The 7,500-nt window shown below is 49.5% G+C and overlaps 1 non-coding gene across 1 annotated transcript in view; it reads right to left on the bottom strand.

Annotated features, from left to right (window-relative positions):
- LOC126452736 (small subunit ribosomal RNA) overlaps positions 1–1,055 on the bottom strand; it is a 1,909-nt gene extending 854 nt beyond the window's left edge. The window contains exon 1 of the ribosomal RNA XR_007584718.1: positions 1–1,055. This exon is cut by the window's left edge and continues 854 nt beyond it. This is a non-coding gene — a ribosomal RNA (small subunit ribosomal RNA).
- Positions 1,056–7,500: the final 6,445 nt, after the last annotated feature.

The raw sequence follows: 7,500 nt of genomic DNA, 5'->3' as shown, positions 1-7,500 counted from the left end.
CATACTTGGCAAATGCTTTCGCTTCTGTTCGTCTTGCGACGATCCAAGAATTTCACCTCTAACGTCGCAATACGAATGCCCCCGCCTGTCCCTATTAATCATTACCTCGGGTTCCGAAAACCAACAAAATAGAACCGAGGTCCTATTCCATTATTCCATGCACACAGTATTCAGGCGGGCTTGCCTGCTTTAAGCACTCTAATTTGTTCAAAGTAAACGTGCCGGCCCACCGAGACACTCAATAAAGAGCACCCTGGTAGGATTTCAACGGGGTCCGCCTCGGGACGCACGAGCACGCACGAGGCGGTCGCACGCCTTCGGCTCGCCCCACCGGCAGGACGTCCCACGATACATGCCAGTTAAACACCGACGGGCGGTGAACCAACAGCGTGGGACACAAATCCAACTACGAGCTTTTTAACCGCAACAACTTTAATATACGCTATTGGAGCTGGAATTACCGCGGCTGCTGGCACCAGACTTGCCCTCCAATAGATACTCGTTAAAGGATTTAAAGTGTACTCATTCCGATTACGGGGCCTCGGATGAGTCCCGTATCGTTATTTTTCGTCACTACCTCCCCGTGCCGGGAGTGGGTAATTTGCGCGCCTGCTGCCTTCCTTGGATGTGGTAGCCGTTTCTCAGGCTCCCTCTCCGGAATCGAACCCTGATTCCCCGTTACCCGTTACAACCATGGTAGGCGCAGAACCTACCATCGACAGTTGATAAGGCAGACATTTGAAAGATGCGTCGCCGGTACGAGGACCGTGCGATCAGCCCTAAGTTATTCAGAGTCACCAAGGCAAACGGACCGGACGAGCCGACCGATTGGTTTTGATCTAATAAAAGCGTCCCTTCCATCTCTGGTCGGGACTCTGTTTGCATGTATTAGCTCTAGAATTACCACAGTTATCCAAGTAACGTGGGTACGATCTAAGGAACCATAACTGATTTAATGAGCCATTCGCGGTTTCACCTTAATGCGGCTTGTACTGAGACATGCATGGCTTAATCTTTGAGACAAGCATATGACTACTGGCAGGATCAACCAGGGAGCTGCGTCAACTAGAGCTGAGCAGCCGGCCGCCCGGGAGTGTGTCCCGGGGGCCCGCGCGAACACGCAAGCGTCCGCTCAATTATTCTGCAAACAGGAGGAGGCTGAGCTCCCCTGCACAACACACCTCGAAACCCTCTCAGGTCCCGGCGGCGCGCAGCGCCGTCCTAAGTACTTGGTCGGGTTCGAGAGAGGCGCAATCGCCCGGAGTTAGGCGAGTAGACGCTTTAGGTGCGACCACCCGTGCTCCCAACTGAGCTTGCCGCTGCCGACAGAGGCCCGGGAGCGTGCTGTCGTGGCATTGCCGGCGGGAGACAACACGCGCCACCTACGGTGACCGGCAGCTCCAACGCCAGCGCCACAGAAGGACAAAAGCCCTACTTGGGTGCCGAAGCGAACTCTCCCAGCACAGCGCACGCGCCAACACGTCCGCACAGCTGCGATACAAACCACCTGCGAGAACCGCTGGGGCGACCGAGCAGCAGACGGCGTCGCGGCGCCGAGCGCCGGGCGGCGGCGCATCCTCAGCGCACAAAGTCCTCAATCGGACCAGCACACTGCAGATGGCCACCGCGCTTCGCACCGGGCCCGCGAGGACCTACTTTGGCCGCAAGGCGCCGCGAGCAGGGGGCGCCGGCGCGCAGCTGCGCCGCCTGCCGCGTCCGTCGGCCGGCGCGCCTGCCACCGGCCGCCCCCACCAGCCGGCTGTAGCGCGTGCGCCCACGCACCGCGCTGCCAGCACGCCGGGCGGCCCCCCCTCACCGGCCGGGGACGGTCCCACCCAGCCACCGCCGCGTATCGCCTCACACCCAGATCCCCTTTCACGTTCGTGGGCATGGTGGGTCCCCTTTCACGTTCGTGGGCATGGTGGGTATCCCTGAAACAACCGGTTAATAGCTCGACCGATCGTCGCCAACACTGATTCACCTCTAGCGAGAACAACCGCACCACAACGGGTTACCGGTTGTTCATTTGCGTAACGTCACCAGCAAACGTACACGTCCATCGCCATTTGCAACGAGTATTGCATGCCTGTGTCAGGTGTCACAACACACTACGTCTGCCCACATAGACGCAACAACATGTGCACGCCTAGAGAACACGTGGAAGGTAGACCCCGTACGTATGCGGTGTCCATTGCGCGAACGACTGTCAGCCCGCCTCTGCAGCATGTCGCAGATGTGGAACGCGGTGCAACATGCTATCACGGTGTGTGAGAAGAGACGACTACGTCCGAATACACGCTCCACTACATCAACAGACTGCTCATGCTGATCGCCATCCAGGGCGTCCGTTCCTCCCACACGTCTGTATGGCGTACCACACTGCAATCCAGCTCTTATAGGGAGACGACACGTAGCTGCGTGCACAATATTTGGACTGTATGGTCCGCCGTTGCTAGGCGCTGTCGTCATACGGTCACATGGGCCACGATGTATCATTCAGTACATACGGAGCAATGTGCAGTACAGTTTGTGGGTTTTGCGTACATCGGCGGACAGGTGACAGGCCGTACCACAACGTAGGCTGAGTACGTCGGCATGCGAAGGGCATTGAACATGCAAACTTCTCACCGACCAGCTTGCGAAGGCAGGGGGGAAGGGGGGGGGGGCATGTACGTCCTGCTGCTATCCACACTACAGTGTATAGCAGGAGCATGTGGAAAGTCAGCAACACCTGCAAGGTGTTTAACATGACGCGATACACAGGGGACCGGGCAGTGCGAGTAGCGAACTATATTGCGAGGGTTGCGGTTAGGCAACACTACACTACTTTAACGGGTTGCATAACAATTACAGAGCAGGTTCAGCGACAACGTGCGTCAGGTTAAGGCGCAATATAGTTTAGGTTACGGCGCACTTTAGGTTAGGTTAAGGCACATTATAGGTTAGGTTAAGGCACAACATGGGTTACGTTAAGGCACAACATGGGTTACGTTAAGGCACAACATGGGTTAGGTTAAGGCACAACATGGGTTAGGTTAAGGCACAACATGGGTTAGGTTAAGGCACAACATGGGTTAGGTTAAGGCACAACATGGGTTAGGTTAAGGCACAACATGGGTTAGGTTAAGGCACAACATGGGTTAGGTTAAGGCACAACATGGGTTAGGTTAAGGCACAACATGGGTTAGGTTAAGGCACAACATGGGTTAGGTTAAGGCACAACATGGGTTAGGTTAAGGCACAACATGGGTTAGGTTAAGGCACAACATGGGTTAGGTTAAGGCACAACATGGGTTAGGTTAAGGCACAACATGGGTTAGGTTAAGGCACAACATGGGTTAGGTTAAGGCACAACATGGGTTAGGTTAAGGCACAACATGGGTTAGGTTAAGGCACAACATGGGTTAGGTTAAGGCACAACATGGGTTAGGTTAAGGCACAACATGGGTTAGGTTAAGGCACAACATGGGTTAGGTTAAGGCACAACATGGGTTAGGTTAAGGCACAACATGGGTTAGGTTAAGGCACAACATGGGTTAGGTTAAGGCACAACATGGGTTAGGTTAAGGCACAACATGGGTTAGGTTAAGGCACAACATGGGTTAGGTTAAGGCACAACATGGGTTAGGTTAAGGCACAACATGGGTTAGGTTAAGGCACAACATGGGTTAGGTTAAGGCACAACATGGGTTAGGTTAAGGCACAACATGGGTTAGGTTAAGGCACAACATGGGTTAGGTTAAGGCACAACATGGGTTAGGTTAAGGCACACCATGGGTTAGGTTAAGGCACACCATGGGTTAGGTTAAGGCACACCATGGGTTAGGTTAAGGCACAACATGGGTTAGGTTAAGGCACAACATGGGTTAGGTTAAGGCACAACATGGGTTAGGTTAAGGCACAACATGGGTTAGGTTAAGGCACAACATGGGTTAGGTTAAGGCACAACGTAGGTTAGGTTAAGGCACAACGTGGGTTAGGTTAAGGCACAACGTGGGTTAGGTTAAGGCACAACGTGGGTTAGGTTAAGGCACAACGTGGGTTAGGTTAAGGCACAACATGGGTTAGGTTAAGGCACAACATGGGTTAGGTTAAGGCACACCATGGGTTAGGTTAAGGCACAACATGGGTTAGGTTAAGGCACAACATGGGTTAGGTTAAGGCACAACATGGGTTAGGTTAAGGCACAACATGGGTTAGGTTAAGGCACAACATGGGTTAGGTTAAGGCACAACATGGGTTAGGTTAAGGCACAACATGGGTTAGGTTAAGGCACAACGTAGGTTAGGTTAAGGCACAACGTGGGTTAGGTTAAGGCACAACATGGGTTAGGTTAAGGCACAACATGGGTTAGGTTAAGGCACAACATGGGTTAGGTTAAGGCACAACATGGGTTAGGTTAAGGCACAACATGGGTTAGGTTAAGGCACAACATGGGTTAGGTTAAGGCACAACATGGGTTAGGTTACGGCACAACATGGGTTACGTTACGGCACAACATGGGTTACGTTACGGCACAACATGGGTTACGTTACGGCACAACATGGGTTACGTTACGGCACAACATGGGTTACGTTACGGCACAACATGGGTTACGTTACGGCACAACATGGGTTACGTTACGGCACAAATTAGGTTAGGTTACGGCACAAATTAGGTTAGGTTAAGGCACAAATTAGGTTAGGTTAAGGCACAAATTAGGTTAGGTTAAGGCACAAATTAGGTTAGGTTAAGGCACAAATTAGGTTAGGTTAAGGCACAAATTAGGTTAGGTTAAGGCACAAATTAGGTTAGGTTAAGGCACAAATTAGGTTAGGTTAAGGCACGATATAGGTTAGGTTAAGGCACGATATAGGTTAGGTTAAGGCACGATATAGGTTAGGTTAAGGCACGATATAGGTTAGGTTAAGGCACGATATAGGTTAGGTTAAGGCACGATATAGGTTAGGTTAAGGCACGATATAGGTTAGGTTAAGGCACGATATAGGTTAGGTTAAGGTACGATATAGGTTAGGTTAAGGTACGATATAGGTTAGGTTAAGGTACGATATAGGTTAGGTTAAGGTACGATATAGGTTAGGTTAAGGTACGATATAGGTTAGGTTAAGGTACGATATAGGTTAGGTTAAGGTACGATATAGGTTAGGTTAAGGTACGATATAGGTTAGGTTAAGGTACGATATAGGTTAGGTTAAGGCACAACATGGGTTAGGTTAAGGCACAACATGGGTTAGGTTAAGGCACAACATGGGTTAGGTTAAGGCACAACATGGGTTAGGTTAAGGCACAACATGGGTTAGGTTAAGGCACAACATGGGTTAGGTTAAGGCACAACATGGGTTAGGTTAAGGCACAACATGGGTTAGGTTAAGGCACAACATGGGTTAGGTTAAGGCACAACATGGGTTAGGTTAAGGCACAACATGGGTTAGGTTAAGGCACAACATGGGTTAGGTTAAGGCACAACATGGGTTAGGTTAAGGCACAACATGGGTTAGGTTAAGGCACAACATGGGTTAGGTTAAGGCACAACATGGGTTAGGTTAAGGCACAACATGGGTTAGGTTAAGGCACAACATGGGTTAGGTTAAGGCACAACATGGGTTAGGTTAAGGCACAACATGGGTTAGGTTAAGGCACAACATGGGTTAGGTTAAGGCACAACATGGGTTAGGTTAAGGCACAACATGGGTTAGGTTAAGGCACAACATGGGTTAGGTTAAGGCACAACATGGGTTAGGTTAAGGCACAACATGGGTTAGGTTAAGGCACAACATGGGTTAGGTTAAGGCACAACATGGGTTAGGTTAAGGCACACCATGGGTTAGGTTAAGGCACACCATGGGTTAGGTTAAGGCACACCATGGGTTAGGTTAAGGCACAACATGGGTTAGGTTAAGGCACAACATGGGTTAGGTTAAGGCACAACATGGGTTAGGTTAAGGCACAACATGGGTTAGGTTAAGGCACAACATGGGTTAGGTTAAGGCACAACGTAGGTTAGGTTAAGGCACAACGTGGGTTAGGTTAAGGCACAACGTAGGTTAGGTTAAGGCACAACGTGGGTTAGGTTAAGGCACAACGTGGGTTAGGTTAAGGCACAACATGGGTTAGGTTAAGGCACAACATGGGTTAGGTTAAGGCACACCATGGGTTAGGTTAAGGCACAACATGGGTTAGGTTAAGGCACAACATGGGTTAGGTTAAGGCACAACATGGGTTAGGTTAAGGCACAACATGGGTTAGGTTAAGGCACAACATGGGTTAGGTTAAGGCACAACATGGGTTAGGTTAAGGCACAACATGGGTTAGGTTAAGGCACAACGTAGGTTAGGTTAAGGCACAACGTGGGTTAGGTTAAGGCACAACATGGGTTAGGTTAAGGCACAACATGGGTTAGGTTAAGGCACAACATGGGTTAGGTTAAGGCACAACATGGGTTAGGTTAAGGCACAACATGGGTTAGGTTAAGGCACAACATGGGTTAGGTTAAGGCACAACATGGGTTAGGTTACGGCACAACATGGGTTACGTTACGGCACAACATGGGTTACGTTACGGCACAACATGGGTTACGTTACGGCACAACATGGGTTACGTTACGGCACAACATGGGTTACGTTACGGCACAACATGGGTTACGTTACGGCACAACATGGGTTACGTTACGGCACAAATTAGGTTAGGTTACGGCACAAATTAGGTTAGGTTAAGGCACAAATTAGGTTAGGTTAAGGCACAAATTAGGTTAGGTTAAGGCACAAATTAGGTTAGGTTAAGGCACAAATTAGGTTAGGTTAAGGCACAAATTAGGTTAGGTTAAGGCACAAATTAGGTTAGGTTAAGGCACAAATTAGGTTAGGTTAAGGCACGATATAGGTTAGGTTAAGGCACGATATAGGTTAGGTTAAGGCACGATATAGGTTAGGTTAAGGCACGATATAGGTTAGGTTAAGGCACGATATAGGTTAGGTTAAGGCACGATATAGGTTAGGTTAAGGCACGATATAGGTTAGGTTAAGGCACGATATAGGTTAGGTTAAGGTACGATATAGGTTAGGTTAAGGTACGATATAGGTTAGGTTAAGGTACGATATAGGTTAGGTTAAGGTACGATATAGGTTAGGTTAAGGTACGATATAGGTTAGGTTAAGGTACGATATAGGTTAGGTTAAGGTACGATATAGGTTAGGTTAAGGTACGATATAGGTTAGGTTAAGGTACGATATAGGTTAGGTTAAGGTACGATATAGCGTAGGTTCAGATACACATTGTTGTAGGGAAAGGTGTATTGGGGGGGGGGGCGGCAGGTTCGTTGATAGTGATTATCGTAATTGGATGCCTGCGGTATTATCCGATTTGTCACGTCAGGATGCACTTTTGGCTCATGACAGGCGGCGCTCCGATTCCATGGTTGTGGCAGATCTGTGTCTTTCATTCCTGCCATTGTTTGTGTGCTGTGACAGGAGGCAGTATTGTGATGTTGGGTGCACCACTGTG

This window comes from Schistocerca serialis, unplaced genomic scaffold (genome assembly GCF_023864345.2).
Source record: "Schistocerca serialis cubense isolate TAMUIC-IGC-003099 unplaced genomic scaffold, iqSchSeri2.2 HiC_scaffold_911, whole genome shotgun sequence".
Lineage (NCBI taxonomy): Eukaryota > Metazoa > Arthropoda > Insecta > Orthoptera > Acrididae > Schistocerca > Schistocerca serialis.
This window is presented reverse-complemented; position numbering and strand designations above follow the sequence as displayed.